Source organism: Oryctolagus cuniculus, chromosome 21 (assembly GCF_964237555.1).
Source record: "Oryctolagus cuniculus chromosome 21, mOryCun1.1, whole genome shotgun sequence".
Lineage (NCBI taxonomy): Eukaryota > Metazoa > Chordata > Mammalia > Lagomorpha > Leporidae > Oryctolagus > Oryctolagus cuniculus.
The window spans coordinates 4,473,958-4,492,642 of NC_091452.1; positions in this window are offsets into that span (position 1 = coordinate 4,473,958).

The window sequence follows — 18,685 nt, forward strand, 5'->3', positions numbered from 1 at the left end:
AGCTCCTGTCTTTGTCTCGCTCCCGGCTTCTGGGGGACCCCTGCTGAGACAGGCACATCCCGAGGGCCACTGTGCCCCAAGATTCTAGAACAGGTGTTTCCGGAAGGCGGCTGTTGGGCAAGCGACCTTCAGAACAGACGCTGGAAAATGAAAGGAAGTCAAAGAAACCTAAAGTTTTTGCTTTTCAAAGGGAAGTTCAATGAAAACGGATTTATCGCGTGTTGATCTGCACCTCCTGGTCCCTCGGGCGCCCCTCGGTTCTCAGAGCCCACGCTGGAAACTCTGCTTCAGCTGACGGATGCGTTAACATGGAGCTGACGATCAGTGATTATGATCATGGCCACGACGCGCATAGCTTGAATGCTGTAACTAGACTTCCAAGCCTCACCCGAGAAAATGGAGGTTAACACTAACGCGGGTGAGCAACTCACCAGGATTGCAGCAAGCGTGGCCACTCCCTGGCCGCGTGGCTGAGGGCCGCTTCCACAAGGCAGCCAAGGGAAGCCCCGCGGCACAGAGCCAGGCACAGGTGCAGGCACAACCAGGCTATTCTACAGCAGACTCTGCTACGGACGCTGCGAGAACACGCGGTGCTAGGCATGGCTGCAACACAGTGCCCAGATAAATTCAAGGTCATGCGTGAAGAATTATGCAAAATGTGGAATGACACAGCAAATACATATGTGTAGTGTTAGACCCCGAAACGGCAGCGCATAAAATAAAACCAGAAAGGAGGAGAACAACTCTTTCATAAGCTGGACTTTCACTTGACATTTCTCTTTATTGTGAATTTTTGGAAAGGTTCCTATGAATAGCATTATTTTTATACAAATATATGAACATATATGGAGAGAACATATATGGAGAGGCTGGGAGACTCCTTCCATTTTTAAATGGGAAAAGAAAACATCGAGTAACGCGAAGGCATTGACACAAAGAGGGAGTCCTGATTCCCCTCGGCACGCGCTTACCTGGCTGGGCCGGCATCTCTCCCCACACCGCGTGGTGGACAGAGAGGGAGGGCAGGGAACAGAGCTTAGGCCATGGGTCAGGGACCTGGACGGGAGGGTGTGTCCCCTCTGTGCGACCGGGCCAGATGCCGCCTGCCCACGAGGGTAGGACAGCTAGGAGCGAGGAGCCCCTCCGAACCCACGCTGCAGACGCCTTCCCTCCAGGGACCCCCAAAGCAGTGTCTGCCACACACTGGGGAAGACTCTGGCCAGCCACACCGCGCTCCCCTCGGCACTGGCATTAGATGGAGCCACACTTGCCTGCCGCAGCAGCAGGGCCGCGAGCGTGGCCTCACGGAACCAGGGGCATTGTGTGAACTTGAACTTGCAGGAGGGGCTCGCGGCTTCCAGGGCACAGAGGGGAGCGCCGTGTGGTGAGGATTTAGCCTGCACTGCTGGGGCGGCCACGGGAGGCAGAAACTGCCACGTGGTCCTCACAGGGAGAGCCCCCAGCACGCATCCTGTCCACTCAATAACCGTGTCGCGATGGCCAGCAGGCTGGAGTTAAGACTTCCCTCAGACCCGTCTGGAACGTGGCTTCAGTTTCAAAAAGTAATAACAGCCATTTTCACCGCACTGGCCAGAGTGGTGACCACCATTTCTCTCAAGGTGAGCTGAGCAGAGGCCCACTGGACAGAAGCAGCCCCCTGCCTTCAGAGCAGATGCAGAGAATGGGGCTAGCGTGGGCCACAATCTGCTTCTCCCGTGGGACAGCAGGGTGGGCACCCCGCCTACACGGACACCCAGCTCTGGTGGCTGCCCTCTCCCCGGCAGAACAGGGGGAGGCCCCCCACGGAGCAGCAGGAGACCCCCCCATGGCCCCACACAGAGCAGAGGGAGACCCCCCCTCGCGAGGCCCCACACAGAGCAGAGGGAGACTCCCCAGGATGCCCCACATGGAGCAGAGGGAGACCCCTCATGGCCCCACACAGAGCAGAGGGAGACCCCCCCATGGCCCCACACAGAAGAGGGAGACCCCCGCGAGGCCCCACATGGAGCAGAGGGAGACCCCCCATGGCCCCACACAGAAGAGGGAGACCCCCGCGAGGCCCCACATGGAGCAGAGAGCTAGGGGCGTCACCCCGCTCCGCCCCCACCCCCCCCACTGCACCCAGTGCGATGCCCCCTCTCGCTCGCAGGGCACCGCGATTCCTCAGTTACCGCAGCCAGGCACACACTGGGCGCTCGTCTTCCAGGATGAGCCGTCCCCGCCCCAGGTTCCCATCTCCCCACTTCTCAGAGGGGGTAAGTGGTATCCTTGCCGCATCGCCTTAACACACGCGTTTATTCTCCCTATTTCTGTACACCATCACTAATTTCAGATTATGTCGGCCTTAACACAGGCAACTAACGTGCCTCTCCGGGTTGTGTTTAGTGACTTCCTGGAGGGGTCAGCGGCACCAGCCGGCGCCTGTTGGTTCAGGAGGGAACAGACAGCGCGGAGTGCAGAGGAGCCAGAGTCCCCTTGGCTCTGACTTGGAGTTTCCACTTTTTTTTTTCAATTAATTAATTTATTTGAAAGTCAGAGTTACACAGAGAAGGAGAGGCAGAGAGAGAGAGGGAGAGAGAGAGAGAGAGGTCTTCCATCCGCTGGTTCACTCCCCACTTGGCTGCAATGGCCAGAGCTGTGCTGATCCAAACCAGGAGCCAGGAGCTTCTTCCCAGTCTCCCACCTGGGTGCAGGGGCCCAAGGACTTGGGCATCTTCTACTGCTTTCCCAGGCCACAGCAGAGAGCTGGGTCAGAAGTGGAGCAGCCGGGACTTGAACCAGTGTCCATACGGGATGGCGGCACTGCAGGCTGCAGCTTTACCCGCTACGCCACAGCGCCAGCTCTTGGTGAGCAGCCAAGGCTGAGTCTTGTGGAGGAGCAGCTGTGGGGGGGTAGCTGGGGAGCGAGGTGGGGAGCTGGCCCGGGTGAGGGCTCTGGGGGGAAAGGATGGAACCTTGGCTCAGCAGGGAGTCCCTGTTTGCTGACAGGTGTCAGCCCTGGGCAGGCACAGGCTCTCCTTCTGCAGGGTGATGCCTGCCTCCACCATCATCTTCAGAAAGGAAGCTTTGCAGGGGAAGCACGTCACTCTACACCCCTACAAGTGTTCCAGAAGTGCCTGCCCACACCAGGCCCCCACCGTGCCGGCTCTGGACACTGAGGCTCCCTCCTCACGTGGCTCACTGCAAGGACCCGGCCGCGGAGCGTGCATTAGCTTCCTGCCTCATAGTCTCTGCAACCCCAGCTGGCAAATTGCACTCTTGCAGATAAAAGGTTGACCAGATAGCCAGGGACGCCACTTCTCTCTGGCTGGAGCACAAACACTGGGGGCACCCCTTGGCCAGGTGCCCTGCTGCCACACCGAGACCACCACCCCCACGCCAGCCCCCAGCCCAGCATCTGTGTGGGCCAAGAGCTGGGCCTGGCACCAAAGGGGCTTCTAGCAGGGACAGACACAGATGCACTCGTTAATGAAGGGCTGGGAATTGGAGCCGTAATGAGCGACTGGACCACAAATGAGTGCAAATTACATTGTCGGCTATTTACAATTTCACATGGCACGCAGCCGTGTAATTACGTCTATTCAATTATTCCATCCTGAGGACTTTGCAGTGTGGGTTCTCACCACAGCCAAGACCCAGCGGGAGGCTTCTGGTGTCTGTGGAAGTGAGAATAGCTGGGAGGGAGCAGAGGCAACACCAGGGCCAGCACCAGGTCTCAGGCTGTGGAGACCACAGCCCGTGTGGTTCCCGAGCGGAAGGCCACTCTGACCTCTGAACAGCAGAGTGCCCAGGTCGGCGGACGCTTCCCCGGAAGCTGCGGCCACAACTTCCTGCAGGGTTTAAAAATCTCTCTGGAGGCTGATTTTTTTAATGATTTTTTAAGTCATAAAATCGTTACATATTTCAGTGCTTTTCTCTGAAAGAAAATTTTTAATATAACTACAATATCATACTATGTCTGAAATGATACAAAATAATTTATATATAAATATATGGTAAGTCTTCTGAACGAGTGAGCTTATTTTTTTTTAAGATTTATTTATTTGAAAGTGAGAGTTACACAGAGAGAGTAGAAGCAGAGAGAGAGAGAGAGAGAGAGAGAGAGAGAGAGGTCTTCCATCCGCTAGTTCACTCCCAAATGGCTGCAATGGCCAGAGCTGTGCTGACCCAAAGCCAAGAGCCAGGAGCTTCTCCTGGTCTCCCATGCGGGTGCAGGGCCCAAGCACTTGGGCCACCTTCCACTGCCTTCCCAGGCCACAGCAGAGAGCTGGACTGGAAGAGGAGCAGCCGGGACTAGAACCGGTGACCATACGGGATGCCGGCACTGCAGGCAGCAGCTTTACCTGCTACGCCACAGCGTGGGCCCCCCGAGCTTATTTTTAAATCTGTTTTATGTGCGTGATTTCACGCTTTATGTCATCCATGATCATGAAAGCTGCAGCCTTTCATTCCACGTTGCTTTCTTGAAGCCCAGCCGATGGCATAATTAGACCCACCTTCTCTAACCTGTCCGCGCCTGCTCCCTCCCACCCATCTTGATGTCCTGCAGGATTTAAACTAAATTGTCCAACAGGCCAGGAAGGCTTAGTTTGTCGGAAAAGCTTTTTGTTTCCTTCTGGGTGGAAAGTTAAAGCTCAAACTGAAAGATCAAAGTTAGCTTTTATGTTGATGCAAATGAAGAGGCTTCCAGCCTCCATAGCAAAGGTAGGACTCAGCACACGGTGGGGGAGGACTGTCTCAGCCTTGGAATCCCCAGGGCGGTGCACGGATGGCCGCAGCCTGGCTCGGATGGCCACAGCCTGGCTCGGATGGCCGCAGCCTGGCACAGATGGCCGCAGCCTGGCTCGGATGGCCACAACCTGGCACGGATGGCCACAGCCTGGCTCGGATGGCCGCAGCCTGGCACGGATGGCCACAGCCTGGCTCGGATGGCCGCAGCCTGGCACGGATGGCCGCAGCCTGGCACGGATGGCCGCAGCCTGGCACGCCAAGCGCTGGTTCAGTTAGGACACAGCTTCAGACACACGGCCTGCTGCTCCAGGCGGGCACACAGGGCCTGGATGTCACTGGGGTCGTGCTGGGGCAGGAATGCTGAGCTGGAGCAGCGCCCTCCCTGGCCGGTTGAGAACTAGTTGCTGCGAAACCTCCCCTGCGAATGGGCAGGCGGTAGGGCCTCACACACTGGCCCCCGGTCCACGCCTGCCCCTGCACGGAGCCAGGCTGGCCTGCTCCTGCGCTGCTCCTACGCCTCTGCTGGCTTCTCCCCTTGGCCGACACCCCCAGGCCCTCTCAGAGGAGCACCAGCGACCTCGCTGTCCCAGGAGGCCTCACCACCCGCATGTCAGTCTCTCATCAAATCCCCTCCCCCTCCCCCAGTCATCACAACGCAGAAGCTGAGTGTGTGTTTGCTTGCTTGTGAGGGCGCTGTGTCCACCCACATTTGTGACCCCTGAGAGTGCAGACTTGAGTGCCAGCGTCACCACAGTGCCCTCGGACCACATCAGCATCCGGCACAAGGGAGGCACTCACAGACGAATGACCGGAGGCCCGTGTGAGGTCACGGCTGACCCACCTGCCCCTGAGCCGGCACAGCCCACACCATGCCACAGTTCCAGGAACTCTGTCCTCAGGGACTGGGTCCTTGGCTGGAAGCCAGTGAGGACGAGGCAGGGGCTTCATTCCTGGATTTCCAACAGAGGACATTCTAGGAAGAAAAGCAGTGTTAACCCCAAACCAGGGCTCTGACCCAAGGACAGAGCTCGCTAAGATGGACACACGTTGGGGCTGGTGCTGTGGCTCAGTGGGTTAAGGCTGCTGTCTGCAGTGCCAGCGTCCCATATGGGCGCCAGTTCAAGTCCCAGCTGCTCCACTTCTGATCCAGCTCTCTGCTGTGGCCTGGGGAAGCAGTGGAAGATGGTCCCACTGCACCTGTGTGGGAGACGCAGAGGAAGCTCCTGGCTCCTGGCTTCAGATCTGCGCAGCTCTGGCCATTGCAGCCATCTGGGGAGTGAACCAGCAGATGGAAGACCTCTCTCTCTCTCTCTCTCTCTCTCTCTCTCTCTGCCTCTCTGTAACTCTAACTTTCAAATAAATAAATAAATAAATAAATATTTTTTTAAAAATGATGGACACACGTGCTCCTCTCCCTGGCTTCGCTGGTGACGTCAGCCCTTTCTACTGCACACAGCCCGAGTGCAGCGACCCTGGTGAATCTCGGTGTGGGAGCGGCGCCACATTGACCTGGAACTGTCTGTCCCGCCCGCTCCTAGCCCTGCTCTGTTAGCTCAGAAGACCCAGGGCGTGAGCTGCCCTCTCAGGTCCTCCCCAATCTACTCTCATCTCGATCATCGTAAGCCCTTCAAAGGCTCAGCCACGCCAACCTCCTGAGCGATGCCCTATTGCAGGAAATAGCGTTCATTTCCCTGAGTGTTGAAGGCAAAAATGAAAGAGGAAGCAAGCTCCAAACGGGAACAAGACCCCAATCAGAAACGTGCGATGTCCTTTGCTGACTTTCTATCATGCAATTTGCATCAAAAACGCTCGAACTCACACCTGCCATCAGTGAGCCGATTTCTCTCAGAAGCTGTGTTGGAAGCAGATGGTCTTTACGTGTCTCAAAAAATGTTTTATCCGGTGGGGAGCGGAGTTGGGGATTGTGTGAAAGCCACCCCAGGACATTCATACCCCCGCTCCGGGCTGCAGTGCCCTGGAAGCGTCCACCCTCCCGCAGGTGCACACAGAGGCGTCCTCTGCCCCCTGCTGGAGGTGGAAACCCATGAACCACTGTCCTAAGGACGCAGGTGTGCTCGGAGCCCTGTGCCCGGCAGAGCTGGCCGCCGAGCCTGGAGATCAGCCGGCGAGAGACACAGCTGTTGCTGCTACAGGACCTGCCTGCTGGCCCCCGACTCACCATCCGGTGTCAGTGGTGTGACAGCCCCGGCAGGCCGCCCTCTCCCCTGCTGCACCGGAGGCTGGCACTGCGGGTGCAGAGCTGCCTCCAGCCACCTCGGGTGTGAGCTGACAGTCATGTGACCCTGAGACTCAGGACACCGAAGGTCTCTGGGAAGGAGAAGCGCTGTTGCTGCCTCTGGGACCGGGAGAGCTCAGCTGTACCCCGTGCAAGCTGCTCCAGACCCCGCCCCGGGACGGACGCGTGCAGAGCCCGGGACGAGGCCAGCAGCTGCTGGCTCTGGTTGAGCGCAGACACGGATGCTCTAATTGATGACGCTGGTGACCCCTGCACGGGTGTCCCTGTGTCTGTGCCCGGTGCCCGCTCCTCCGATACAAAGCGCGGCTGGCACTCGGCAGGATGTGTGCCCCATCAACGGTCACGCCGCGTGCCACTTTCTCCCTGGATTGGCTTTGTCGCAACAGGGTCTTTGTTCCTGGCCCTGAGGCTCACGGGTCTCACTGTGGGTCTCACCTGAGCTGTATTTAATCAGACACATCGTGAGAACGTTGTACCAGAGTTTAATAGAAACCGTGACCAAGGGGAGACCCAGGGAACTGTGTGTTACCTGAAACAGCCGGAGAGAGAAGCGCGTTTCTGTGTCTCTGGGTCTGTGTGTGATTGTACTGTGTGTGTCTGTGCCTGTGTGTGTCTGTGTGTGTCTATGTCTATGTATGTGTGTACATGTGTGTCTGTGCCTGTATGTGTGTCTCTGTGTCTTTGTGTGATTGTGTCTGTGTATATGTCTGTGTGTGTGTCTGTGTGGTTGTGCCGGTGTGTATCTATGTGTGTCTGTGTGTGTGTGACTGTGTGTCTCTGTGTGTGTGTCTCTGTGTCTGTGTATGACTGTGTCTGTATATATGTCTATGTGTGTCTCCATCTGTGTGTCTCTGTATCTGTGTGTTATTGTGTCTGTGTGATTGTGTCTGTGTGATTGTGTCTGTGTGATTGTGTCTGTGTATATGTCTGTGTGTGTATGTCTGTGTGATTGTGCCAGTGTATATCTATGTGTGTCTGTGTGTGTGACTGTGTGTCTCTCTGTGTGTGTGTCTCTGTGTCTATGTATGACTGTGTCTGTATATATGTCTGTCTATGTGTGTCTCCATCTGTGTGGCTCTGTATCTGTGTGTGATTGTGTCTGTGTATATGTCTGTCCATGTGTGTCTCTGTGTGTGTCTCTGTGTGTGTATGTGTGACTGTGTGTCCGTGTGTGTGTGTGATTGTGTCTGTGTGTCTCTGTGTCTGTGTCTCTCTGTGACTGTGACAGTGTCTATGTCTGTGTCTGTGTCTGTGTCTCTGGGAGGAGCTAGGAGAAAAGCACATCCAGGTGACCCCGCATTGTCAGAGGCCGTGGTGAGTGCCATCTTCACAGGAGGACACCTGTTAGCACCCGTGAGTGCCGTTAGCACCCGCATGCATCTTCAAGGCCCCCAGGAGTTGTGGGTCATCCTCAGGGCACACATTCAGCGTTGTCCCTGTTGGGCTGAAGCAGCCACTTCCCCTGCGGGCGTGGATGAGACGTGGGATGGGAGGGCGGGGCCCGGCAGCGTCCCCAGTGCTCTGGGTTGGTCAGTCCTGCACACGGGCTGAGTGACTTGTCCCTGTCCCCGCCACACCTGGTCCCCTCTGCTCTCTGTCCCCACCCCCTCTGGGTGCAGCTCAAACTGCACTGGGACATCCAGGGCCTCCCCCACCACCGTGCACCAGCACCTTCACTCCACGGTTCTCCCACCTGCCACGTCCCTGCCGTGGACCCCCCCACATAAGCCCCATTGCCAAGGGGCCGTGGATCCCACCACACAGGAGCCACGTGGCTCTGAATGGCAATGGCATGCACAGCCTGCCCCGCACAACCTAATCCCCACACCAGGCCTCCTCCTGGGCCCCGTCCAGCAGGCTCCCAAGACCCCAGTGGTAACCCAAGAGGGACGCCCGCTAGCATGTAGCACGCCTGATGGAGTCGGGCACACGGGGGCGCTGTCTGCACCAGCTCCGTGCTGCTCAGAGCCTCCCCGCTCACCCGGAAGGCAACCGTGGGTGTCCTGTCCCCGTGTCCCTGCGCTGCTACAGACCGAGCCCTCGACTTCTCCTTGCTGTCGGCTCCAGCTGCCCCGGCCCCGTTTCAGTTCTGAGGATTTGTCCCCAAGGCAGCTTCGCCTTCCTCCACGAGGAGTGCTGGAGTAAGTCAGTGCCCCCAGCCCTGGGGTCCCCGAGCCGCTGTCAGGCACACGCAGACCCTCACCCCTCCCATGTCGGCTCCAAGCTCAGCCTCACGGGGCTTAGAGTGAGCAAGGGAATACAATATGGTTTTTGTAAAAAAGACTTAGTTATTTGAAAGAGCCACAGAGATAGGAGAGACGGAGGTCTTCCATCCACTGGTTCACTCCCCAAACAGCTGCAATGGCCAGGGCTCAGCCAGCCTAAGCCAGGAGCCGGGAGCTTGCAGGTCTCCCATGCGGGTGCAGGGGCCCAAGCACTGGGGCCATCTGCTGCTGCTTTCCCAGGCCATGAGCAGGGAGCTGGATTGGAAGTGGAGCAGCCAGGACTCGAACCCATGCCCATATGGGATGCCAGCACGGCAGATGGTGGCTTAACCCACTGCGCCACAGCGCCAGCCCGAGTACAATATAGTTCTAATGAAAATTAAGGCAGTGTGGGAAACGGATATACAGAAACCACAGATGCGACCCTCCAGCTGCAAAGCAGACCCTGTCCCCTGGAGACAGCTTCCTGCAGGCCACTCGGCCGGGAGGGTGGGCGTGTGTTTCCCCATCAGGTAGGAGCCGATTCCCCGGAGAGGCAAGTGGCGGCCCCGCCTGCACGGCTGTGGCAGATGAGGAGCTGCAGTCGCACATACGGATTGATTAGTATTGATTATTGGTTGTTGATTCCCTTCCTCACCATGCAGGCTCTCAGAAGATGCGTGAGAAACCACGCCCGTGTTTCTCCTTGGCCATTCTGTGCTTGTGACACACAAACAAGAAACACTTCTGAGAACAAGTGGAAGGAGCAGTTCAAGTCCAAATCTCAGCCGGTGCCATGGCTCACTAGGCTGATCCTCCACCTTGTGGCACCAGCACACTGGGTTCTAGTCCCGGTCGGGGTGCCGGATTCTGTCCCGGTTGCCCCTCTTCCAGGCCAGCTCTCTGCTGTGGCCAGGGAGTGCAGTGGAGGATGGCCCAAGTGCTTGGGCCCTGCACCCCATGGGAGACCAGGAGAAGCACCTGGCTCCTGCCTTCGGATCAGCTCAGCGAGCCAGTCATAGTGGCCATTTGGGGGCTGAACCAACGGAAGGAAGACCTTTCTCTCTGTCTCTCTCTCTCTCTGTCTAACTCTGCCTGTCAAAAAAAAAAAAAGTTCAAATCTCCCCAAACTAGCTACTGATCAAGTTAAACTGAGGAACAGTTTGCAATGATGAGATCTGGGGGAGACTGACGATTTCCGGTGTTCATTACAGTCAGAAACCTGTGACTCATTTCCTGGACGCTGACACCTACCCGTCATGAAAAGGGGGTTTGTCCCATTTAGTTTATTTTCTTCCTGATTTCAGCGATCAGGAATTTGTGCTCCCAGCAGCTCCGTTTGTGGTAGCCCAGGTGTCTCGTGTAACTGAGCGGTTGTGCACACGACGGCACAGCCGCAGGTGGAAGACCGCTCGGCCGTTGCGAAGGACTGGAACTCTGACGCCACAGCGGGCTGCATCTCCAGGGTCTTCTCTCGAGTGGGAAAAGCCCAGCGCCTAAAAGGCAGGAGTTTGTGGTTCTCTACAGGCGATGAGGTTGAACCGGAAGGATTTTCCTTTCGACAAGGTCAGGGACTTGGGAGGAGGGGATGACGTGTGGAGGTCGGGAGGGAGATCGTGGGGTCCTTGTGCTGTTGACGAGGCTTTTGGGGGTCAACAGGTGACCTGGCTGCCATCTCATGTGCGTATGCGTGCGCATGTGCGTGCGTGTGTGTGCACACACAGACGAGGGCGTGGGCAGCTGGTCCAATCGGAGCTATAGGAATTACACCGTGGCAACACTGTGGCATCACGCGTCACTGCACAGGTGTTCCCATGATAGACATGAGCGGGCTGACCAAGGGGACTCTGCACATCGTTTCTTGCAACTGCCTGTGATTGTTAGCTCAAAAAATTTCAAAGACAGTCTCCAGATGAATAACTGTGTGTGTAACCAAGAGCGAAGCATGTTGTAGACCTGGCTCAGGTTGGAGGGCGCTCCATGGGGGACCGGCCCAGGATTCCCCAAAGCTGTCGAGAGACAACAATCCAGAGGAACCGTCTCAGCAAAGCGGGGTCTAGGCAGGCACAGCCGCCAAGTGCAGCGTGGCCTGGAGACCTGGGTCGGGAGAAGGGCTGAGCAACGCCTAAGGAAGACTGAGTGACGCGGGCTTTGCCGAAAACCCAGGGCCAGCTCAGCTCACTCATTGTGACAGACGGACCGAGCGGGAGATGCTGGCCGTGCGGGAGGGGGGAATGGCAACTTCCCCGCAATTCAGACTGTTGTGAAATAACTAACTCTACTAATTTGTTCAAGAATTAATTACTAAGCAAAACATGATTGCCCATCCAGGGGTCATGTCGAAGGTCAGAGGTCGACTTTGTGGGAGTCCCTCTCCAGCTGCCACGAGGCCCCCAGGGAGCTTCCTAGCGCAGCCTGAGCAGAGCTGAGAGTCTGTCCCTGGACTGGCAGTGCAGGGTCTTCTGAGGAGGGCTGGGGGGCGCCGCTGAGGGTCCTTCGTGGGAGCTCTCAGTTAGCCAGGAAGAATGACGAGCCCCAGCCCCGGCGTCGGCTCCAAGCGTGCGGGCTGCGTGATGCATTCAGCTGGCACGTTCTCAGCACACTGCCCCCGGCACGGCGCTGACATTTGCCGGGGACGGACTCATAGTTTGCTTTCATACCTGGATGATTCAGGACCTGGGAGGGGGAGGGAAAAGCTAACAGGGGAGCGACAGAGGCAGTGACAGCCCGGCTGTCAGGACTCCAAGGTCACAGGACGTAATTTTAAATCGCTCCCAGCCCCAGACCGGAGCGTGCCAGGCCTGCCGTCGGTGTGTGCGCCGGGGACGTGGCTGACGCCACTGAGACCCACTGGAGAACAGCTTTGAAAACAGACAGCAAAGAGGTGGATGTAACTTCTTGTTTGCTGTCCCATAAATAGGGGCCATTGCTTCTAACGCTTTCCTGGGGAATCTATCAGCAGATGGGAAACCTAGCGAAGCATTAACACAGGAGTATCTGCCGGTACCGGCTAAGGCAACGCTCTGGCTCAGCACATGGAGGTGAAACTTCCACTCACTCCGTGGTTTCCAGGACTTGCTCTCAGAGGGAGCGTGTGCCTGCCAGCGGCTGGTTCACCAGGGACGGAGTGGATGCCGCGTCTGTGGTCCTAGTCCCCCAAGCGGAAGCGTCAGGCCCCTTTGCTCGATGCACTGATTAAACCTTTGCCCCCCCTTTTCCATCCTGCGTCCATTCCGGGGCTGAACATATCGCAGCGATCCAGTTCTGGCACTTGACGTTCAGAAGGCCAGGAGGGAAACAGAGAATTGTATCTTTTTTTTTTTTTTTTTTGACAGGCAGAGTGGACAGTGAGAGAGAGAGACAGAGAGAAAGGTCTTCCTTTGCCGTTGGTTCACCCTCCAATGGCCGCTGCGGCCGGTGCACCGTGCTGATCCAAAGGCAGGAGCCAGGTGCTTCTCCTGGTCTCCCATGCGGGTGCAGGGCCCAAGCACTTGGGCCATCTTCCACTGCTCTCCCGGGCCATAGCAGAGGGCTGGCCTGGAAGAGGGGCAACCGGGACAGAATCCAGCGCCCTGACTGGGACTAGAACCCGGTGTGCCGGCGCCGCTAGGCGGAGGATTAGCCTAGTGAGCCACAGACCCGGCTGAGAATTGTATCTTTCACGCTTCCAGGGAAGGCTCGCCTAGCTCGGAGCAGAGACAAATCCACCAGACCACAGGGAGGTAGCGCTTCCTTCTACTAAAGACGTAAGCACATGCCAAAATTAGCGTGTTCCTTCTGCGACAGTATGATCTTAGCCTTATCGTTAACGTGTGCCAGTGAAATATTCAGGTTTGGCATGTTATGAGTTGTCTGGATATACTGAAAATGTACTTCAGTCCTGAAATACTGAAAATAATGTCATCAATAAGGACAAAGGTAAGGTTATTAGGAGCTTGTTTTCACTTTCCTAAATCAGGAGAGAGAGCAGCCTGGGACGGCTGGGTCCGGGTTCCAGTCTCCAGCACGAGAGAAGACAGGGGCGCAGGTCGGCAGAGGCGGGCGTCTCTCCAGGGGTGGGGGGTGGCTTGAAAGAGCTGCTCCCCACCAGGTCTAGAGGCCCAGGGGTGGGTCTGCTAACAGTGGAGCTGGGGAATGTGGTGAATTAGGTGATCTCTAGCTAACCACCGTGAAACAACTGAGTTTCTAGTAACACCGCCAAGAGGGCTGGGCAAGAATGACGGAGATAGTGCGTTGTGTAATGCGGAGGCACGGGAGTCGCCTGTTGTCAAGTGATAAAAACATCCCTGCTGCGAATCATCGGACAGGGCTCACCTTCTCATCGCTGGTGGCTACTTGGATTTGTTAAAGACTTATTTATTTTATTTGAAATGTAGAGTCAGAGAGAGAGAGAGAACGAGAGATTGAGAGAGATCGGCCATCCCCTGGTCCACTTCCCAAATGGCCACAATGGCCAGAGCTGAGCCAGGAGCTCCATCCGGGTCTCCCACAGGGTGCAGGGGCTCAAGCCCTTGGGTCATCTTCTGCTGCTTTCCCAGGCGCATTAGCAGGGAGCTGGATCAGAAGTGGAGCACTGGAATTGAACCAGTGCCCACATGGGATGCCGGCGCCGCAAGCAGCCCCCTAAGCCTCTTCGCCACAGCGTCAACCCTGGCTATTCGGGTTTAAAGTGCTCGATGAAGTCCCTTCTAAAATGCAAACGTATGTTCTGTATTTGTGTATGCACACGAATATGACAGCTAAAGACCCAGTCAATGCGTGTTTATTGAAGGTCTCTTGTTGGCATAAATAGACTTTAGGACCCAGTGATAACTACGCGCACGTGAAACTGCCTTAGTGAGAATTAGCACACCCGGTCTGCTGTGCTAGGAAGCAAGTGCACTAGTCACTGCTGAGGGATTCAAACTTCTCCCTTCTACGCACGAGCAGTACTGCCCACGCCAGGAGACTTTAGATCGTGTAAGCGTAATGATTGTGACCCAATAGAAGATCCGAATCCATGAATTTTCTGAACTTCTTCCCATAAATGGACATAGGTGAAATTCAGAAATAAATGCCACGTTTAACCGCTAGCTTGAGAAGTGACTACAATGTGACGAAACGGGAGAGTTGTTTAGGATAACAGGCACGGCCAAGCACAGGCAGCGGTGCCTCCACTTAAACAGCCACCATGAGACGAGAGAATAACAGGCTCTCTTTCCCCTCGAGGCGCGAAGCCACAGCCATTCTCGGACTGTTTCCCTCTGCTGCTTCTGTCAGACGGAGCCTGGTGTGGCTGCCGTGTCCACCACGAGGCTTTGGCTTCCCTGTAGTGGTCTCGGTGGGGACAATACGCATGCTGAACCCTGGGCATGAGGCTGGAAGAGAGAGCAGCGGAATCGCACAAGCTTGCAAGACCCCTTTCAATGAGCAGAAAGAGCCAGGAGCGCCCCTTACAGGAGTGCAGTGGGAGTGGCCGCCAAGGGTGGTGGATGGGAGGTCGTAGTGGCGAGCAGGTGCGATGGTGGGTGAAGTGAGGCTGGATCCAGGGGTCGGCCTTGGGCATTCAGGATGCAAGGTCACGGGCACAGCTGTGGGGTCCCTGGGACTCGAGGCACTTACTGGATGGGTCCTGGGTGTGTGGGTCACACACATCTAAGGCAGGAGCTGTGTGGGCGGGCGTGCTGCAGCTTGGACATGCTCTCTCTTGTCCCGTTGCCTCTTCCTCCTCTGCAGTTAGGAGCGACCTGGTCCTGCAGTGGAATCCACGTGCCCACTCCTGTATGTGAGACGGCTACACTAGGGGTCACCTGGGCAGATAGTCCCCAGTGTATTCCCGTACGCAGTTTGTATCTGTCCCGTCGATGGGGCGAAGGTTGCCCGCCATTCTAATGGTGCTGTTTCGGAAGGACTCCATCAAGGCCGTGGAGGGACACCTTGACAGCAGGTCAAGGGACTCCATCTTGAGAAAGCACTGCCCCCCAGCCCCTGCCGTGAGACTCTGGTCTGAAGCCATGGCCTACAGCACTCAGACAGCTGCGGTCCACTGCATCACGCCAGGCAAACACAGAAACCCCCTGCGTGATCGCTCAGGCTTGGGAGTGGACAAGCTGCACCCGGGTTAATGATCACGCTGTAGTCTGTCTGTGTCCCACATACGATTTAGGCCAGCACCTGGACTAATGTCAACACGATAATTAAAATTGCTAAGATTGTAACTGACATTGTCAAGATTATAACTGATAGTGGTTTCACACAAGCCTTAGGTCAGCTGGACCCCAGCAACCATGTATCCCCCGACCCCAGCAACCATGGATCCCCCTCCCCCTCATGGCTTTTGCCTTTATAAACCCTGTTGCTTTGGGCTTCGGGGTCTGGGTTCTTTAGGGCAGGAGCCCGCTCTCGGCGGCCGGTGATAAAGACCGTCAAATGCTATCGGTGTGTGGTGCTCCTCGGTTTGCACTCGCTCAGGCATAAGGAGTTTGGGGCCAGAGGTCAGGTTGGAAAACTGTATTAAAGCGAATGCCCCTTTCGGTAGCCTTTCTCCCTTCTCTAGTTTATTTACAGACAGTGTTGCAAAGGGAAACGGCCTTTTCCTGTCGGGAGCGTCTGCACTAAGTGTTCTCCGCGTTTTGAGGAGACAACCTGCAGGTGGGGAAGCGCGAGGAGGCGCCGTGCTGGAAAAGCCCTCTTCAGGACCCAGGGAGGCGGTGGGTCCCGGCTCCAGGAGAGCCCTGTCCAGGGCCTGGGTCGGAGCCGATGTTCCAGGGTCTTGGCTGCACCCGTGGGCCTCCCAGGCTTCCCCAGGGGCTCCTGGTACAGCAGCTCAGGCCTGATGTCCCCGGTCTGGACTAACTTCTGGGGTACACAAGCCTCTCCAAGTCCCGTCATTTCTCCCGGGTGGCCATGACCCTGAGGGCTCTCAGTGAGGAGGGAGGGTACAGGCTCGGCAGGAGAGACCTTCAGCATTTAGCAGGGTGGTGGCTTGACTGGTGCCGGCTACGCCCACGAAAATCCTCCTGAGAGCCATCAAGGGGCCGGCCGAGGAGCCTTCTAAGACTATGGAGGAACTTCCCAGTGGGGAGTCCTGCGAGCGCCGGCCAGCAAGTCCCGGGACCTCCTCCAGACCCCTCGGCCCGGAGGCGGCCTGGGTGTGGGACTAACAAATCTGCAACAAATGACAGAGAAAACAGACACTGGAGCAGGTGGGGAAATCTGGGGTCCTGTGGGCTTCGGAGCCAGGAAAGCGATGTGGCTCTGTGCCAGTGGTGCTTTGGGTGGAGTGTCTGGCTGGGTTTAATTGAATGTTCGCAAGAGGATAGAGTTTGGGGCAGGGCTGGAATGCCACCTGATCCTTGACCTTTTGAGCAATCTTGGAAATGCCACGGCAACAGGTGCATGATGGAGTGGCGTGTCAGTCACAGTAATTTTATTATAATGACTTTATAATTAGCCAAAACTCATCACGGGGTGCAGCTGGCAGCCAGGTTGGGTATTTTTGGCTGGCGCTGGCTCTGCGTGGCAATTTTGCAGAAGCCGCAGTTTTCTGCTGCATGGAGAGGAGGCTGTGTGCTGGGGAGAGGGGCTAGGGCAAGGCAGACAGGTGAACAAGCCCTTCAGCTTGGCCGGAGGTTGAGCAGGGAACCCTCTGGAAAGCGACAAAGTAACAGACATGTTGTCACGTGCAACCTCCAAGTGTAGCAGTGCGTGTGCTCCTAGCTCTGACTCCCAGAATCACCTGGAAAATTAACCGCCACTGTCTCTAAGTATCAACGCCTTTGCTATTTTTGCTCACGTGTATTCTGGGTTTCCTTTGAGCTGTATGTGATGACACATCAGCTTCAAGTTTTAGGTGAGATTTCCGGTGAAGAACAATTTGTCTGGAGCAGAATGCCGAATTTAGCATCAGCAGGAAAACTTTTTGAATAATTGCGACTACAGAAATACCAAAACCCCCAGGAACAGGAGAGAAACAGCCTCTTTGGGGTAGAGGTGCCAGGGGGGCTGAGAACCCTGGTTTAAGTAACCGGAGCCGACATCTCCAGACACCCAGCGAAACAAGCATCCTGGTACCTCTGAGAAGTGCTGTTTTTAAAATACGATCTATCCACAGTGCTATTAGTTTTATTTCCATAAATATGAAAAGAAGTTTAACTTAATTCTTGGGACATAAAAAACATTATCACGCCAACTGTTTTAGGTTCTCGCTTGCTATTTGGACCACCTGTGCCAGTTCTTGGCTGGACTGGCCTCAGTACCAATCACACGGACCTGGTCCTTTGCATGGGTAACAATTTTTGTGAATTCTGCCTCGTGACGGCTGGACACTGTTGTCTGCTTACAGACGCCCCGGAGCTTTGTGGCGGATTCCCTTAAGTTTCTAGGACGCAGCTTGCTCCCGTAGGCTTTGCTCCTGGGATGCGTTAGGCCGAGCAGGACTGGTGCTCGGTTCAGAGCCAGTTACCCCCGCCAGCAAGCAATGCGCCTTCCGAGTACTGCGCCCCGGCTCCGTCGATCTTTCCTGTATTTACTAGGGAGAGACAGAGCTGCTCCACCCACTTCCCAGATGCACAAACAGGCAACACCTTAGCTAGGAGCCCAGAACCCCACCCTGGTCTCCCACAGGAACAGTAGGGACCGGGATTCCACACCTGCTGCCTTCCAGCAGGGAGCTGGAATCAGGGGCGGAGCTGGGACTTGAAACTAAGCGCTCTGTCACATAAGGGCTGTGGGTATCGCCAGCATCATGGCAACCACCACGCCACGGACCCCTCCACCGCCTTGTGCGTCTTCAGGTTTACCTCCACGGCTGAGGGGCATGGGCGCTCTTACCAACATGGCTGAGGGCACGGGCACTCTTACCAACACGGCTGAGGGGCATGGGCGCTCTTACCAACACGGCTGAGGGGCACGGGCGCTCTTACCAACACAGCTGATGGGCACGGGCACTCTCACCAACACGGCTGAGGGGCACAGGCGCTCTTACCAACACGGCTGAGGGGCACGGGCGCTCTTACCAACACAGCTGATGGGCACGGGCACTCTCACCAACACGGCTGAGGGCACGGGCGCTCTTACCAACACAGCTGATGGGCACGGGCGCTCTTACCAACACAGCTGATGGGCACGGGCGCTCTTACCAACACGGCCGAGGGGCACGGGCACTCTTACCAACACAGCTGATGGGCACGGGCACTCTCACCAACACGGCTGAGGGGCACAGGCGCTCTTACCAACACGGCTGAGGGGCATGGGCGCTCTTACCAACACGGCTGAGGGGCACGGGCGCTCTTACCAACACAGCTGATGGGCACGGGCACTCTCACCAACACGGCTGAGGGGCACAGGCGCTCTTACCAACACGGTCGAGGGGCACGGGCACTCTTACCAACACGGCCGAGGGGCACAGGCACTCTCACCAACACGGCTGAGGGGCACAGGCGCTCTTACCAACACGGCTGAGGGGCACGGGTGCTCTCCAGGGAGGTGTGCGCCCCAGGCCTGGGCTCTCTAG